Here is a 17,452-nt window from a genome sequence, read left to right as displayed (position 1 = left end):
TGTCCCAGGCTGGAGTCACAGCCAGATCTGTCTTCCCTGCTCCCCAACCGTACATTACCACCACTCGTGGCCTCATGGCTCTAGGAATATATCACTGCCTTTTTCCTGCTCCTTGCCTTTGCTCAATTTGAAATGCTTTTTTTCTCTCTCCCCTTGGGGGTACACCTGCTCATCACTTCTTATAATGACTTTTTTTTTTTTTAAGATTTTGTTTATTTATTTATTTGGACAGAGAGATGGGGAGAGCACAAATAGGCAGAGCAGCAGGCAGAGGGAGAGGAAGAAGCAGGCTCCCTGCTGAGCAGGGAGCCGGACACAGAGCTGGGTCCCAGGACCCTGGGATCATGACCTGAGCCGAAGGCAGATGCTTAATGACTGAGCCACCCAGGCACCCTTTGAGCAGCATTAATTGCTTCCTTCTCTGTAGTGCTTGGCTCATAACTCTTGCATAACACATTGTAAGGTATCTGTACCACATGCTTCCTGAGAGTAGGAATTTGTAGCTTTTTTTTTTTTTTTTAAGATTTTTATTTATTTTTTAGAGAGCCAGCGAGAGAGAAACAGCATGAGAGGGGAGAGGGTCAGAGGGAGAAGCAGGCTCCCCGCTGAGCCGGGAGCCCGATGTGGGACTCGATCCCAGGACCCCGGGATCATGACCTGAGCCGAAGGCAGACGCTTAACCATCTGAGCCACCCAGGCGCTCCAGAATTTGTAGTTTTTATTTGACTCTATATGCCCAGCAATCTGATACAGTGCCTGGCTCACAGAGGATGTTCATAGGTGCTTACTAAACAGTACCTTTGGATATCTCAGGGAACAGTTTGCAGAAAGGTTATGTGACTTGTCCAAGGTTACAAGGAAGGTAAATTGGCAGAGCCCCATCTCACGCCTTCATTTCAATCTACCTTCCAGCCAGTGGGAATCCCTTACAGTTCCAGAATTTGCTTAAATGTCTCTCCTCTCCCTGAATTTTGCAGTTGCTACTCTTTATGACTGGAAGGCGTTTCCCTCTACTCTCCATGGGAGAAAATGCTACCAAATGCTAGACTAGGCATCATCTTTGGAGACCCTTCTCTGAGTCTCCTCGAGTGGGGGAGATGCCCTTCTCTGAGCTTCCACAGCCCCTGTCCATCTGTCAATCAACCACCACGCTCAACACTCTGTTGTTACTGTTTCTTTTTCTTTGTTTCCACTGCATTTATTTATAAAAAAATGTTAAAAAGAAAAAACTTCAGGGCACCTGGCTGGTTCAGTTGGAGGAACATGTGATTCTTGATCTCGGGGTTGTGAGTTCAAGCCCAATGTTGGGTGTAGAGATTGCTTAAAAATGAAAAATCTAGGGGCACCTGGGTAGTTCAGTCAGTTAAGCGTCTGACTTTGGCTTAGGTCATGATCTTGGGGTCCTGGGATCAAGCCCTGTTTCGGGCTCCCCACTCGGTGGGGAATCTGCTTGTCCCTCTGCCCTTTCCCCTGCTCATTCTCTCTCTCTCTCTCAAATAAATAAATAAATAAATAAAATCTTTAAAAAAGTGAAAAATCTAAAAAACAAACAAACATAATTCACTCTCCATTTTCCAGCAGCTCTCATCCTTCCCTCTTGCCCACACAACTCCTGACCCATTTCCTCAGGGCCAGTTCATGACCGAACGTGTTCACTGCCGTTTTCACAGAAAGCAACCAGTGTCCAGGATGGAGGGGAAGAAGACGGGAAGAGGGCCACAATCCTGTTCAGGTTCCTTCCAAAGGTAGGCCGGGTGGAGATTCCCAGAATTCGGACGAAAGGGCTGGGCTTCACAATGACGCAGTCTAACTAAAGTGGGCGGGAGAGGGGGGAGGGTAGCCTGTCAGAGGCATCACAAGCCCACAGTTCATGGGCTTGTGTCATGAAAAACGGATGCCAGGAGAAAGATGGGGAGGCCAGGGTGGCAGTCTTGCGGGAAGTTTCACAATGCTCCCATGCTGGGACGTGTGGAAAGTCTAGAGGGCACCAAGAGCCTCACTCATTTTGGCGGAAAAACTTCCTCTGGTGTGGGAAAGGCATAAAGATGCCCCGGACACTGAGAAGGCCTATGAGGAAGGCACAATTTCACAAAGCGTAGTGGCCACAGACCGGAGCCATGGGGCTCATGCTTCTGACACAGAAACTACAGAATACTCTCTGCTTCTTTCTTCCTCATTCCTCATTATACTCTCAGCTCCCGCAGGGTCCATCTGTCTCTCCACTGCTTACCTCAGGGCCTAGGGCACCATAGTAGGTGCTCAGTGATGATTTGTTCCATGAACAGAGCATGGGAGCACAGATCACATCTTCTAATCCTGAATCTCATTTTCTTTTCTTTTTTTTTTTAAAGATTTTATTTATTTATTTGATAGAGAGAGAATGAGAGACAGAGAGCACGAGAGGGAAGAGGGCAGAGGGAGAAGCAGACCCCTCGCTGAGCAGGGAGCCCGATGCGGGACTCGATCCCGGGACTCCAGGACTTAACTGACTGAACCACCCAGGTGCCCCTAGATTTTTCATTTTTAAGTAATCTCTACACCCTGAGCCGAAGGCAGTCGCTTAACCAACTGAGCCACCCAGGAGCCCCTGAATCTCATTTTCGCCACCATATTACATGGCTCCGTGAGACCCTTCCCAAATCGTTGCCTTGGTATTTTTGTGTTTTGTTTTGTTTTTTTTTTTCCACTTTGTCTTGGCCATATTTGTTCTCTGTGCAGTTGGCGGGCTCACTCCCTCGCTCCCCTGGTGTGCACAGTCACAGCTGTGCAGGGACCTTCCTCCGGGATGGGGGAGGGAATCTTTGGAATAGGCCCACATCCCCCCTGGTCATCAGCTGTGTCAGCCTTCCACTTAGTAGGTTGTCCATCACAGGCAGGAGACTAGGGGAGAGCATGGGCAGGCGTGGCCCTCTCCACCCTGTCTGACCTCTTGCTTTTGCCTCCGCCTCTGCCTGGGACTGGAGCCAGTGGTGGTAATCCACAGCGGGAGCCCCAGTACCTCTGGCTCCCCTGACGTCTGCATCCCTTGGTGCAGCTATTTCACTAAAACAGATGCCATCTGGCAGGGGTGCTGCCCCCTTGCCCGTGTTTATTTCCGTTTTCCTGTATCTCCCGCATTTTCTCTTCCAGTCACCTCTTAATCCTGTTCGTCATGTCCACTCGCTGCACTTTCTGGTGGGCCAGTTTCCCTGCGTAGTTCACATTTTGAATTCCAAAGGGGGACCGGTCCTGTTTATTCTTATTCCATAGTTACATCACCTCTTGGCCTCAGGCTTCTCATCTGAGAAATGGGAAGAATGATGCCTTCCTCACAGGGGGCTGTGAGGCTGCAGGAAGGACTGAGAACAGGGCCTAGCCCATTGTCAGTGCCTGATGACTGATGAAATCGCTCTCTCTCTGCAGGGAGAGAGCCTATGACGAGGCTGAACTCACAGTAGGCCACAAAGGGGTTCCTCAGCTCCATGCTGGTGCGTCTGCCCAGCCATAGCCGACCTGGCGTGGGTCCGTCTCAGGTACCAGGCAGGCTCAGGGCACAGGTATGAGAGGAAGGGAAGGGGGCCAAGGCTATAGCAGCCTGAGCCAGGGGTAAAGCTTCTACTGCTGTCTCTTGCCGAGATTTACTGCAGTGGTTTTTAGACTGAGGGATGTGAGCCATTGGTGGGTTTGTGAAATCAATATAGTGGGCTATGATCAGCTTTAAGACAAACAAATAGAATTGAAAATGTTGGAGTACATTGTATGTTACAAGTATTATTTTGTGGAACAGTTGGTGGTGTTACGTCTATATCTGTGTGTCCTGGGTTTTGATGTAGGTGTTTCTTTCTTTTTTTTTTTTTTTTTTAAGATTTTATTTATTTGACAGAGAGAGACAGCGAGAGCAGGAACATAAGCAGGGGGAGTGGGAGAGGGAGAAGCAGGCTCCCCACTGAGCAGAGAGCCTGATGCAGGGCTCGATCCCAGGACCCCGGGATCATGACCTGAGCCGAAGGCAGACACTTAACGACTGAGCCACCCAGGCGCCCCTAGAATGTGTTTCTTGCTGTGGGTCATGGTCAGAGGGTTTGGAAGCTGTTGATATACTGAAGAGTTACCAAACACCCGACACTGTGCTAAGCACCCTGCATGTATCAACTCATTTAATCCTACAACCCTGTGAGTCCCTATCTTGCAGATGGGGAAAATGAAGCACACAGAGGTTAAGTAGCTTGTCCAGGATCACCCAAATAGTAGGAGGTAGAAGCTTAAAGGTATTCTACTGCCCCTAGCAAGGGGCTGATTTGACTCTAGACTGCTGCTCCTCCTCCTCCCTGCCAATCCCGAGGGACCAGCCAGCCAGTCTAGGCCATTGGACTGCAACTGTGGGGCTCAAACCCAGGGCAGGGTGGGCAGCGGCGGGCAGCGGTGGTTCTCAGACGCGGTTGTTAGCAACGGTGTCCACCTGGTGGCAGTGTGGCTCTGACGGTCTCCTCAGTGGGCCGGGCAAGCTGGGCCCAGCCGCGGGGAGCCAGCTCCCTCAGGTCCACCGGACAGGGGACGGGTGTGGGAGACAGGTGCATCTCAGTGACCACGTGTCGGAGGATTTCATAGCTGGAGGGAGGCACTTTAGCAAAAAACACTGCAGAGAGAGGTAGTGGGCCACATCTAAGCTCATAGTGTTTCTGGGAGGTGTTTTTCCTAGAGTATCTGCTTTCAGTTTCCATCTTGATGGTAATTGCTGGGTTGGTCTTTTATTTTTTTATGTTTTTAATGTTTTTTATGTTTTTTTTAAAAAACACTTTTGCAGAACAATTAGAACTGTAATGTACGTTTTGCATTTCAAGAAGCTGGTTTCATGTTCCATGGTGATTCATGTTCTGTCGTGTTTCCAGCAATCACACAATGTTCCCTCACCCCTTTCTGAACATGAAGAGTGCACGCTGGAGCAGCCCCGTAACCCTTAACTCCCAGACCGGCCACTGCGCCTTCCTGGGATGGCAGGTCTAGAGTGCAGGTGGGTGTATGCTGTCGCCTTCACGTGCCCACCCCTCTGCCCCCGGCGGACACATGCAGGCTGGGGCACCAGGGCTCATTCCAGATCCTGCCTGCTGTTGGGGTGAGGCTCCCCACGTTTTCCTGCCCAGGCAGGTCTGGTGGCTCAGAGTCTGCTGGTGTGGGTTTAACAGCTCAACTCTACTGTGCCTTTAATATTATCTGTAAATAAGGGTTAACATGTAAAAGTCTTTGAAAAGGTTTCCTTTACAACGTTGGGTCTTATTATAGACTTTTCCTGGAGGTGCCAGTCACAGACCCGAGCTGGGAAGGCGGGCCTGGGTGTGCAGGTGTTAGATCTCGGAGCCCAGGTTGGTGAACACGTGAGCTTTGGAGTCACATGGACCTGGATATGGATCTTGGCTCTGTCACTTACACACAGTGTGATATAACCCATATAAGGCTTGATTTCCTCATCTGTAAAATGGGGCCAGCAGTATGTACCTTAGATACTGTTTATGGATGGAAATCAAGTCATAGAGAGGTCATGTGACTTACCAAAGGCACACAGGTAGAAGTGAGGCTAGGCTCACATCCAGAACTTCTGACTGCATGTCCTCAATTCTTCCGCTGACTGCAAGGATGTGGTGGGGCTAGGTCTGAGGATAAGTATATTTGTCTTTAGTTTGTGAAAGTGTCACTGACAAGAATTATAATGAGGTCCCATGAATAACAATGACTTTTGCTTCCTGAGCCTTTGCTTTTTTTTTAAGATTTTATTCATTTATTTATTTTTTGAGGGGGGAGGAACAGAGGGAGAGGGACAAGCCGACTTCACGCTGAGCATGGAGCCTGACATGGGGCCTGATCCCGCTACCCTGAGATCATGAACTGAGCCAAAGCCAAGAGTCGGTCACCTAACCGACTGAGCCACCCAGGCCCCCCCGAGCATTTACTTTGTGTGTAAAATTGGACTAATAATACTCACCAATGTCTTAGGGTTATTGTGAAGGATTAAACAGGATAATGCAAGTAAAGGGCTCATAATAAGTACTCTTAGATTTCAATCTTGAAATTTATGGAGGCTTGCTTTATGGCCCAGCCTATGGTCTGTCTTTGTGAATGTACCATGTGTACCTGAAAAGACTATCTATTCTATAGTTGCTGAGCGGTGTGTTCTATAAATGTCAATTAGGTCAAGGTGGCTGATAGAGTGTTGGTTAGCTTCTCCATGTCTTTACTGATTGTTCTTCTAGCTGTTCTATTAATTGTCGAGAGCAGGATGTTAAAATCAGGTATGATTGTGAATTTATCTATTTCTCCCTTTAAATCTGTCCATTTTTTCTTCATTTTTTAAAAAGATTTTATTTATTTATTCATGAGAGACACACAGAGAGAGAGGCAGAGGGAGAAGCAGGCTCCCCAAGGAGCAGGGAGCCTGATGTGGGGCTTGATCCCAGGACCCCGGAACCATAACCTGAGCCGAAGGCAGATGCCTAATCATCTGAGCCACCCAGGCGCCCCTATTTTTTCTTCATTTATTTGGAAGCTTTGTTATTAGGTTCCTACAGATTTATGATTGTTGTGTCTTTCTGATGTAGTGACTCTTTCACTATTATGGAATGTCTCTCCTTAACTCCAGCAATGCCCTTCATCTTGGAGTTTACTTTATCTGCTATTTAAAGAACTACTCCAACATTTTTATGATTACTGTTTGTCTAATGTTTCTTTTTCAATCCTTTTATTGTCAGCCTATCTGGGACTTTATGTATAAGTGCATCTCTTATAGCGGGATATAGTTGGGTCCTACTTTTTTTTTTTTTCCAAGTAGGCTCCATACCCAACGTGGAGCTTGAACTCACAACTCTGGGATCAAGAGTCGCATGCTGTACCGACTGAGCCAGCCAGGTGCCCGTGGGTCTCGCTTTTTTATACATTTTTACAATCTTGCCTTTTACTAGGAGTATTTAGTTCGTTTACAATGAAAATAATTATTGACATGTTTGGATTTAGATCTACTATGTTACTGTTTGTTTCCGGTTTGTTCCATATGTCTTTTGTTCTTCTGGTCTTTCTTTCCAGATTTCTTTTGGGTTTACTGAATATATATGTTTTAGAATTCAATTTTAATTTATCTATTGATAAATCTATTTGCATTTTTTTTAGTTGCTACTCTAGGGATTGCAGTGCAAATCCTTAGCTTCCCACAATTGATTTAAAATTAATATTAATATTGTGCCCATAAAATAATGTAAGAATCTTGCAACTGGATAGGTCCATTTACCATCTCTTCTCATCTTCTATGCTATGTTGTTATATACACTATATCTCTAGGCTTAGAATCCTATAATAGAATGTTGATATTTTTGGGGCGCCTGGGTGGCTCAGTCGGTTAAGTGGCTGCCTTCGGCTCAGGTCATGATCCCAGGGCCTGGGATCGAGCCCCGCATCGGGCTCCCTGCTCAGCGGAGAGCCTGCTTCTCCCTCTCCCTCTCCCTCTGTCTGCCGCTTTCCCTGCTTGTGCTCTCTCTCTCTCTGTTAAATAAATAAATAAAAATCTTAAAAAAAAAAAAGTATTATTAAAAAAAAAGAATGTTGATATTTTTGCCTTAAACTGTTATATATATATGAAATTAAGAGGAAAATACAGTCTTTAATATTTACTCTTTTTTTTTAGATGTAATTTTAAGTAGTCTCTATGCCCAGCATGAGCTTGAACTCACAACCCCGAGATCAAGAGTCCCCTGCTCCACTGACTGAGCCAGTCAGCCACCCCTAATATTTACTCATATAATTGTCCTTTTCAGTGCTCTTCAATTCTTGAAGAGATCCAGGGTTTCATCTGATATAGTTTCCTTTCAACCCAAAGAACTTACTTTAGCATTTCTTATAGTTCAGGACTGCTGCAAATTGGTTCCCTTCATTTTAGTTTATCTAAAAATGTCTTTATTTGCCTTAATTCTTGGAGAATATTTTCATTGGCCATGGAATTCTGGTTGATGTATTTTCTTCTTTTCCTGTTAGCATTTAAAAAATGCCCTTTCACTGTCTTTTGGCTTCCATACTTTCCAATGAGATGTCACCAGTTATTCATTCCATGTGTATAATGTGTTGTTTTTCTTTAGTTGCTTTTAAGATCTTTTGTTTATCTTTGGTTTTCAGCATTTATGTGATGTACTGGAGTGTGGTTCTCTTTGTGTTTATCTTGCTTGAGTTCACTGAGATTCCAGAGTCTAAATTTATGCATTTCACCAAATTTGGGTAAATTCAAACATTATGTATTTAAAAAATTGTTTTTATTCCATTTTCTCTTTTCTCTCCTTCTGAAACTCCAATTATACATATATTAGAGCTTTTTATATTGTCCTGTAATTACTTAGACTCTTGATTTTCCAATTCTTTTACTCTGTGTTCTTCAGATTGGATTATTTTTTTTTCTTTTTAAAAATATTTATTTATCTAAGTAAGTTCTACACCCAAGGTGGGGCTTGAACTCATGACCCCAAGATGAAGAGTCACATGCTTTTCTGATTAAGCCAGCTAGGTGCCCCTAGATTGGGTTATTTCTATTGATCTATCTTTACCATTGATAATTTCTTTTGTAATCTCCAATATGCTGTTAAAACTGTTAAGTGAACTTTTGATTTCAGGTATTGTATTTTTTCAGTTCTAGAATTTCCATTTTTTAAAATAGATTTCTTTTTCTATTGAGATTTTCTATTTATTTACTCATTGTGAGCATTTTTTTATGTCCTTGAGGATATTTATTTATTTATTTAGATTTTATTTATTTATTTGACAGAGAGAGACACAGTGAGAGAGGGAACACAAGCAGGGGGAGTGGGAGAGGGAGAAGCAGGCTTCCCGCGGAGCAGGGAGCCCGATGTGGGGCTTGATCTCAGGACCCTGGGATCATGACCCAATCCAAAGGCAGACGCCCAATGACTGAGCTACCCAGGCGCCCCCCCTTGAGGATATTTATAATAACTGCTTTAAAATCTTTGTCTGATGTATCCAGCATCTGGGTCAACTCCATGTCATTCTTTGTTAGTTGCTTTTCTCTTCAGTATGGGTCATATTTTCCTACTTCTTTATATTTCTAATAATTTTGGATTGTATCCTGGACTGAATCACATTGTGACTGATACACTCATTGCAGATACTCTGGATTCTGTATATTTCTCCAAAGAATGTTGATTTTGTTTTTTGTTTTGTTTTGTTTTGTTTTAGTTAACTTGGCTGAATTTGAACTCCAAGCTCTGTCTCTTTTGTGGTGGGCAGCACTGAGCCCTGTTCATTTTTCTACCTTAGCTGAGCTACTTATAATTTACCCCACACGTGGGTAGTTTAGGGGTCAGCCAGAGATTTGTACAGAGTTTATATGCAGAATTTGGGCCCCTTCTCTGTGGCTCTCTTTCTCTCTCTCTCTCTCTTTTTAAGATTTTACTTAAGTAGTCTCTACGTACAATGTGGGGCTCAAACTCACAACCCCCAGATTAAGAGTTGCACACTCTTCTGACTGAGCCAGCCAGGTGCCTCTGTGGCTCTCTCTTTTTGAGGATTTTTCCCACCCTTACTTTCCACTTCTGTGGTATCCTTTAACTCTTTCCTCTGGTTCTTTGAGCCAGCAAGACTGTAGGCTTCTGTTGGAATTTTAGCTGAGCTCTGTGGTGCTAGCTGGAGTCTGGCCTTAGGTAAAAAGCTTTACAAAATGGATAACTCACCCAATGCCATTTCCTTTTTCAATGTGTCAGCTCTTTTCTAGTTCTGCCTACCTGAGTTGCTCTCCAGTGTCTTCAGGTAATTTTTATTTTTACTTTTTTCTTTTAAGTAAACTCTATGCCCAGTGTGAGACTCAAACTCATGACCCTGAGATCAAGAGTCACATGCTCTACTGACTGAGCCAGCCAGGTACCCCCTTCAGGTAATTTTTCTTTCTTTTTTTTTTTTTTTAAAGATTTTATTTATTTATTTGAGAGAGAGAATGAGATAGAGAGAGAGAGCATGAGAGGGGGGAGGGTCAGAGGGCGAAGCAGGCTCCCCGCTGAGCAAGCAGGGAGCCCGATGCGGGACTCGATCCCGGGACTCCAGGATCATGACCTGAGCTGAAGGCAGTGGCTTAACCAACTGAGCCACCCAGGCGCCCGGTAATTTTTCTTTTTTAAGATTTTTTTTTTATTTGAGAGAGAGAGAGAGGACACAAGCAGTGGGAGGGGCAGAGGGAGAAGATCCCAGGACCCTGGGATCATGCCCTGAGTCAAAAGCAGACGCTTTTTTGACTGAGCCACCCAGGCGCCCCTGTGAACATAGTTTTTCAATATTTTTCAATATTTTCAATATTTACTGAATAGCCCGAAAACTTGCCACATGGAGGATGCACTCAGTTGTTCTGTGAGACAGTAATTATTCAGCTCAGTGCCACAAGAAGCAGAAGTTGGGGTCAGGTCAGGTTTCATGTCCCTTATTTTTGCTTTCTGTTCGCTTACACATGATCTGTATCACTTCTGTTTTATGTTTTCCAAAACTCACAACTCTTGGAGCACAAAGGTACTTCTTTCTTGGAACTTGGTGTGAACTGTTTTCATGTTTAGAAAAATAGTTCTTTAGGGGCGCCTGGGTGGCTCAGTCGGTTAAGCGTCTGCCTTCGGCTCAGGTCATGATCCCGGGTCCTGGGATCGAGTCCTGCATCGGGCTCCCTGCTCGGCGGGGAGCCTGCTTCTCCCTCTGCCTGCCACTCCCCCTGCTTGTGCCCTCTCTCTCTCTGACCAAAAAAAAAAATCTTAAAAAAAAAAGAAAAATAGTTCTCTTTGTTTAGAGCTTTCCTCAGGCTTCCCAACTGGATCCAGGTTGAAGCCAACCTTGGAACACTGACCCCAAGTCTAGGGGTCATAATTATGGTAGGAAGAAACAGGGGTACCCGGCTGGCTCAGTCGGTTAAGTGTCCAACTCTTGATTTCTGCTCAGGTCATGGTCTCAGGGTCATGAGATCCAGCCCCGCGTCAGGCTCCGTGCCCAGCATGGAGTCTGTTTGAGATTCTCTCTCTCCCTCTTCCTCTGCTCCTCCCCCTGCTCACACTCTCTCTCTCCCTCTCAAATAAATAAATAAATGAATAAAATCTAAAAAAAAAAAGGTAGGAAGAAACAGCTGCTCTGGGTGAGTTAAGGAGCTAAGGGGCCCCAAAGAACTGATTACCAGTCTATAAAGATGACTCAGATTATCCTCAAAGGAATCAGTAACTGGCTTCTAAGGAGGTCATTTTGCTTCCATTCTAGAATCCAGGGCTTGGTCCACTTGTTGTCATCCACCACAAAGATTCATTGATGTATGTATAAGGCAAAGAGCCCACTATTATGGGCTGAATGTTTGTGTCCTACCCAAATTCATATGTTGAAGCCCTAATCCCCAGTGTGATGGTGTTTGGAGGGGGTGCCTTTGAGGGATAACTAAATTTAGATGAAGTCATAAGGGTGGGGCCCTCATGATGGGAATGGTATCCTTACAAGAATAGGAAGAGAGACCAGAGCATTCTCTCTCTTTATCTGCCACTTGAGGTTATAAGAAGGTAGCGAGAAGGTGTCCATCTACAAGCCAGAAAGAGAGCTCTCCCCAGGAACTGAAGCTGCCAGCCCCTTGACCTTGGGCTTCCCAGCCTCCATAACACCTAAGGGTGCCTGGGTGGCTCAGTCATTGGGCGTCTGCCTTTGGTTCAGGTCACGATCCCAGGGTCCTGGGTCCATCATCGGGCTCCTTGCTCAGCAGGAAGCCTGCTTCTCCCTCTCCTACTCCCCCTGCTTGTGTTCCCTCTCTCGCTGTGTCTCTCTCTGTCAAATAAATAAAACCTTTAAAAAAAAACAAAAACAAAAAAAACCTATGAGACTTAAATATCTAAATATCTGTTTTTAAGCCATTCAGTCTGTGGAATTTTGTTATGGCAGCCTGAGACACCCACCAAGAGTAAAAAGATATATGTCTTATCTTTTTTTGAACCAGGATATTGTGCTATAAAAATAACTATTGGAGGGGTGCCTGGGTGGCTCAGTCGGTTAAGCATCTGACTCTTGGTTTCGGCTTAGGTCATGATCTCGTGGGTTGTGGGATTGAGCCCCCAGTCAGGCTCTGTGCTCAGCAGGGAGTCAGCTTGAAGATTCTCTCCCTCTGCCCCTCCTCCCACTCATGCATGCGTGTGTGTGTGCGCACGCGCGCGCACGTGCACTCTCTCTCTCTCAAATAAATAAATAAATCTTAAAAAATCAGGCAGGACAGTCTTTCCCAGAATCCCTCCTTACTTCTCCATGACCAGTCCTGGGTGACATGGTCACTTCTAAACGGATAAGTGGGCAAGGGAGATGGATTAGACCAATTATAGGGTTCATTCTGTGGAGCTGCACCCACTTTTCCTGAGCTCCTCCAGCCATACACACTCTGAACAAAATCAGGAAACTGCTAGCAAGGAAGAAGTGAGGGAATGGCTACTGGGTAGGTAGCTGGTATTATAATTAGTTAAAAATGCTGGAAATTTATAGAAAACAATAAAATAAAGTACACCTAGAATCAGCAAATGAGGGGTTCAGACCACTCAGTGGTGCAGGTGATGGGGAGTTCAGAAGAGAGGAAAGCCAGAGGCAGAATTTATGGAAGGGTTGTGTGGTAGAGCCTGCTGGCTTCCAAAGTAATAGGATTTTAAGTTGAGCCTGGGCTTTTCAGCTAAAGACTGCACTTCCCAGCCTCTCTTGCAGGTTCCTCTGGCCGTGTAACTAGGTTGTGGGAATTGAAGTCATTTGTTCAACTTCCACGCTGTTCTTTTATTTTTTTTTATTTTTTAAAAATATTTAATTTATTTATTTGACAGAGAGAGACACAGAGAGAGAGGGAACACAAGCAGGGGGAGTGGGAGAGGGAGAAGCAGGCTTCCCGGGGAGTAGGGAGCCCGATGTGGGGCTCGATCCCAGGACCCTGGGATCGTGACCTGAGCCAAAGGCAGACGCCCAACTACTGAGCCACCCAGGCGCCCCCAGGCTGTTCTTTTAAAGTCAGGGTCAGCAAACTCTTTCTTTAAAGGTCCAGATGATAAATACTTTAGGCTTTGCAGGCCCTAAGGTCTCCGTTGCAACTACTCAGCTCTGTGGTTGTAAGTGCAAAAGCAGAAATAGACAGTGCATACATGAATAGGCTTGTCTGTGTCTCAGTAGAACTGTATTTACACAAACAGGCAGAAGGCCAGATTTGGCCCATGGGTAGGAGTTTACCAGCTTCTGCTTTAAAAGGTTGGGGCATGCCATCCCTTTCTCTCTAATTGGAATATGGATGTGTTGGCTGGAACTGGAGTAATTACTTTGGACCCTAGGCTTTAGGTCATGTGTTGAAAATGGTGGCGAGAAAAGGTAGATGTTTGAGTCCCTGACCCTGTGGAACCACATACCCACTCTGCACTGCTCCTGCCAACAGTTACATGGGGAGGACTAAACATTTTTTTTACATCACTCCCATTTTGGGCCTTGCAGTGGCCACCATATTAATAGCTTAGCTATCTTACTTCATAGAACCTAAGAGGCCATCAAATGTTAATTGCACAATTATTTCATGTATCACTAAGAAATAAAAACAGTGCTGTGCCTGTTACTAAGCTTTGCTTCTCAGCTCCAGATCCACTCTTCCCTGTTGTGCTTTCTGATGCCAGTGCTAGAAAGCTGAGAGCCACACGCTCTGGCCAGCTTCTGCCACGAAGGGTCATTTGAGGGAGACGAGAAGGCAGGAGGAGGGAGAAGGGACTTGTTCCTACCTATTTGCTTCCCATTCTTTTCTTTTTAAAAATTTATTTATTTATTAATCTTTATTATTTATTTTATTTTATTTTATTATTTTTTTAAGATTTTATTTATTTGAGACAGAGAGAATGAGAGAGACAGAGAGCACATGAGAGGGAGGAGGGTCAGAGGGAGAAGCAGACTCCCTGCGGAGCAGGGATCCCGACGCGGGACTCGATCCCGGGACTCCAGGATCATGACCTGAGCCGAAGGCAGTCGCCTAACCAACTGAGCCACCCAGGCACCCTATTATTTATTTTAGAGTGCGAGAGTGCGTGTGAGCAGAGGGGGGTGCAGGGGGAGAGGGTGAGGGGAAGCAGACTCCCCGCTGAGCACAGAGCCCGATGCAGGGCTCGATCTCCCCACCTGGAGATCCTGACCTGAGCCGAACCCAAGAGTCGGATGCTCAACGGACAGAGCCACCAGGTGCCCCTTGCTTCCCATTCTTACCACTGTCCAGAGCGTCGGCTCCTCACCCAGGCAGCCATCGGCTCCAGCCTCTGCTTTCTTCGGGACTTCCGAACCAGATTCATCGTACTCCTCCGGAGGTACCAGCACTAGGCAAGCAGGGCCTCCTTTTCAGGAGGTCTGGGTGCCAGCGACTCCCAACAGTTAGCACAACCCAAGGTGGGGCTGGTGCTGGTTTTGCACTTATTATCCCTGAGTTATCTCTGCGTTCCCTTTGCCTTTTTGGTCCTCGGTGCCCGTATAACAAATTCTCTGTATTAATTTTCCTCACTTGAAATGTGTTAGTTGGCATCTGTTTTTCTGCTTGAACCCAGAATAATAAAACTGGCAGTTATTACATTATGACACAATGTTTCTTATCACTTAGAGTTCTTATTTTACGCTTATTTTTTTTTTTAAAGATTTTATTTATTTGTTTGACAGAGAGAGACACAGCGAGGGAGGGAACACAAGCAGGGGGAGTGGGAGAGAGAGAAGCAGGCTTCCCGCGGAGCAGGGAACCCCATGCGGGGCTCGATCCCAGGACCCTGGATCATGACCTGAGCCGAAGGCAGACGCTCAACGACTGAGCTGCCCAGGCGCCCCTTATTTTACGCTTATTGAAAGAGTTCTTTTTGATTGACTAATTGACTTTTTTTAAAGATTTATTTATTTTAGAAAGAGAGAGAGAGAGCGCAGGGGGAGGAGCAGAGGGAGAGGGAGAGAGAGTTTTTTTGGTTTTTTTTTTTTAAAGATTTTATTTATTTATTTGAGACAGAGAGAATGAGAGACAGAGAGCATGAGAGGGAGGAGGGTCAGAGGGAGAAGCAGACTCCCTGCCGAGCAGGGAGCCTGATGCGGGACTCGATCCCGGGACTCCAGGATCATGACCTGAGCCGAAGGCAGTCGCTTAACCAACTGAGCCACCCAGGTTCCCCGGGAGAGAGAGTTTTAAGCGGACTCTGTGGTGAGCGCAGAGCCCCATGCAGGGTTTGATCTTTTGACCCCAAGATCATGACCTGGGCTGAAAGCAAGAGTCAGAGGAGTAACGGACTGTACCACCCAGGTTCCCCTGACTGATGGATTTTTTAAAGATTTGATTTTTAAGTAATCTATACACCCAATATAGGGCTCAGACTTATAACTCTGAGATCAAGAGTCACGTGCTTTACTGACTGATCCAGCCAGATGCCCCTCTTTTTGATTTATTTAAAGAAAATGTAATATATGTCTTGTGCATATATATAAAAAAGGACTAGTGAGTATGTTTAATAAGAAATTTCTTTCTAAAAATTTTTTATTTTAAAGACTTTATTCACTTGTTTTGTCAGAGAGAGAGAGAGAGAGAGAGAGAGTACAACAAGCAGGGGGAGCGGCCCATAGAGAGAGAGGGAGAGGGAGAAGCAGGCTCCCCGCTGAGCAAGGAGCCCAGCTCTGGACTTGATCCCAGGACCCTGGGATCATGAGCTGAGCCGAAGGCAGATGCCCAACCGACTGAGCCACCCAGGTGACCCTAATAAGAAATTTCTAAACTTCACACATTCAGAATCCAATTCTTTTGAATCACTTCTTGATTCATGGACATCAATGTCCATATTTTTCCTCCAACAAAATACCTCTGTGCCATCAAGAGTGTTGTAATGAACTTTCCTGTTTGTGTTGCTGGTTCGCTGTGCTGAGTGTTTGTCCTTGAATTCTTCTCATGACAAGACCAAGACCCTTTGGCGACTCCAGGAACCAACTCAAACCCGCTCATGAAAAGGGACTTCTTAGCTCATATAACTGGCACGTTCAGGAGCTTGGGCACAGGGGGATCAGGGCTCCAATAATGTTGCAGAGCTCATGGGCTTTCTTTCACTTGTTTTGCTTTCCTCAGCATGTTGGTTTCATTCCCTATGTGGTGGGAAAGATAGCCACAAGAAGTCCAGCTTTGGGTTTACAGTCTGAGAATAGGAAAGTCCCTCTCCCTCCTAGTGTCCCTACGTGGAGCCTCAGACAAGGCTCTGATTGGCTCTGTTTGGGTCACATGCCCAACTGTGGCTCATTCTCCGATTGGCCAGTCTGCATTATGTGTCTGGCCCGTGGTGGGTGGTCCCATAGAGTTGGGTGAACACTGAGTGGGTTCTCCAGAGGAAGGCATGTGGACCACAAACATGCTGGTACTAAGGACCCTTTCCTTCAAGTCCAATAATCCTTCCATATGACTTCTTGATCAATTCATGTCTGACAAAGATGGGAAGTCTTTTTATCAAAAATGTTGTGTTGGGCCAGTTGTGTTGTGTTGGGTTGAAAATCCCTTTCAAGTGCAGTGTTTGATCTCAGTGAAATACTGGTTTGTCTTGTTGACTTGCACACATGTACAGGAGTTAGCAAGCTGCTTGTGGGTTTCTGGAGGCAAAGACAGCCATCAGACTCCCGAGTTTCCTCCAGTTAATTTCAGGCAACCACAGAACAAATGTTGAGTCTTCATGCGCTCTCTTCTTTTCTTTAACTTGCTCATGCTTTTCTTACTTTCATTTTTCTTTAAATAATTTTTTAGAAAGTACTTATTTATTTAAGTACCATTTACATTCAATGTGGGGCTCAAACTCAACCCCGAGACCAAGAGTCGCCTGCTCTTCTGACTGAGCCAGCCAGGCGCCCCTCACTTATCTTTTCAATTGATCCCTCAGTGTATGTACACTAAATGGTGCAATACCATAGCTATATTTTACTAAGAGTTTTTTGATGAGTGTGCTTTGCAATTATCTTTGTAATATGCTCATTAACAATTCTTAATACAGGGGTGCCTGGGTGGCTCAGTTGGTTAAGTGTCCAACTCTTGATTTCGGCTCAGGTCATGATCTCCGTGCTGGGCTTGGAGTCTGCTTAAGATTCTACCTCTCCCTCTGCTCCTCCCCTACGCTAAAAAAACAAAAACAAAACCAAGAAACAATTACTAATACAGATAATATACCTGCTTTTACATGTGTAACTTCACTGAAGCCACCTTATAGCCTCTCCATGGTGTCTGTCCCTGTTATCTATTGCTGTGTAACAAGCCACCCCAACACTTAGTGGCTTAGAACAAGAATCATTTTCCTCGGGGCCCCTGGGTGGCTCAGTCGGTTAAGCGACTGCCTTCGGCTCAGGTCATGATCCTGGAGTCCCGGGATCGAGTCCCGCATCGGGCTCCCTGCTCGGCAGGGAGTCTGCTTCTCCCTCTGACCCTCCCCCCTCTCATGTGCTCTCT

This window comes from Mirounga angustirostris, unplaced genomic scaffold (genome assembly GCF_029215605.1).
Source record: "Mirounga angustirostris isolate CCGP_5_RB_7025 unplaced genomic scaffold, mMirAng1.0.hap1 SCAF_5, whole genome shotgun sequence".
In the NCBI taxonomy this organism is placed as follows: domain Eukaryota; kingdom Metazoa; phylum Chordata; class Mammalia; order Carnivora; family Phocidae; genus Mirounga; species Mirounga angustirostris.
The sequence above is the reverse complement of the archived record's forward strand: the minus strand, read 5'-3'. Positions refer to the sequence as shown.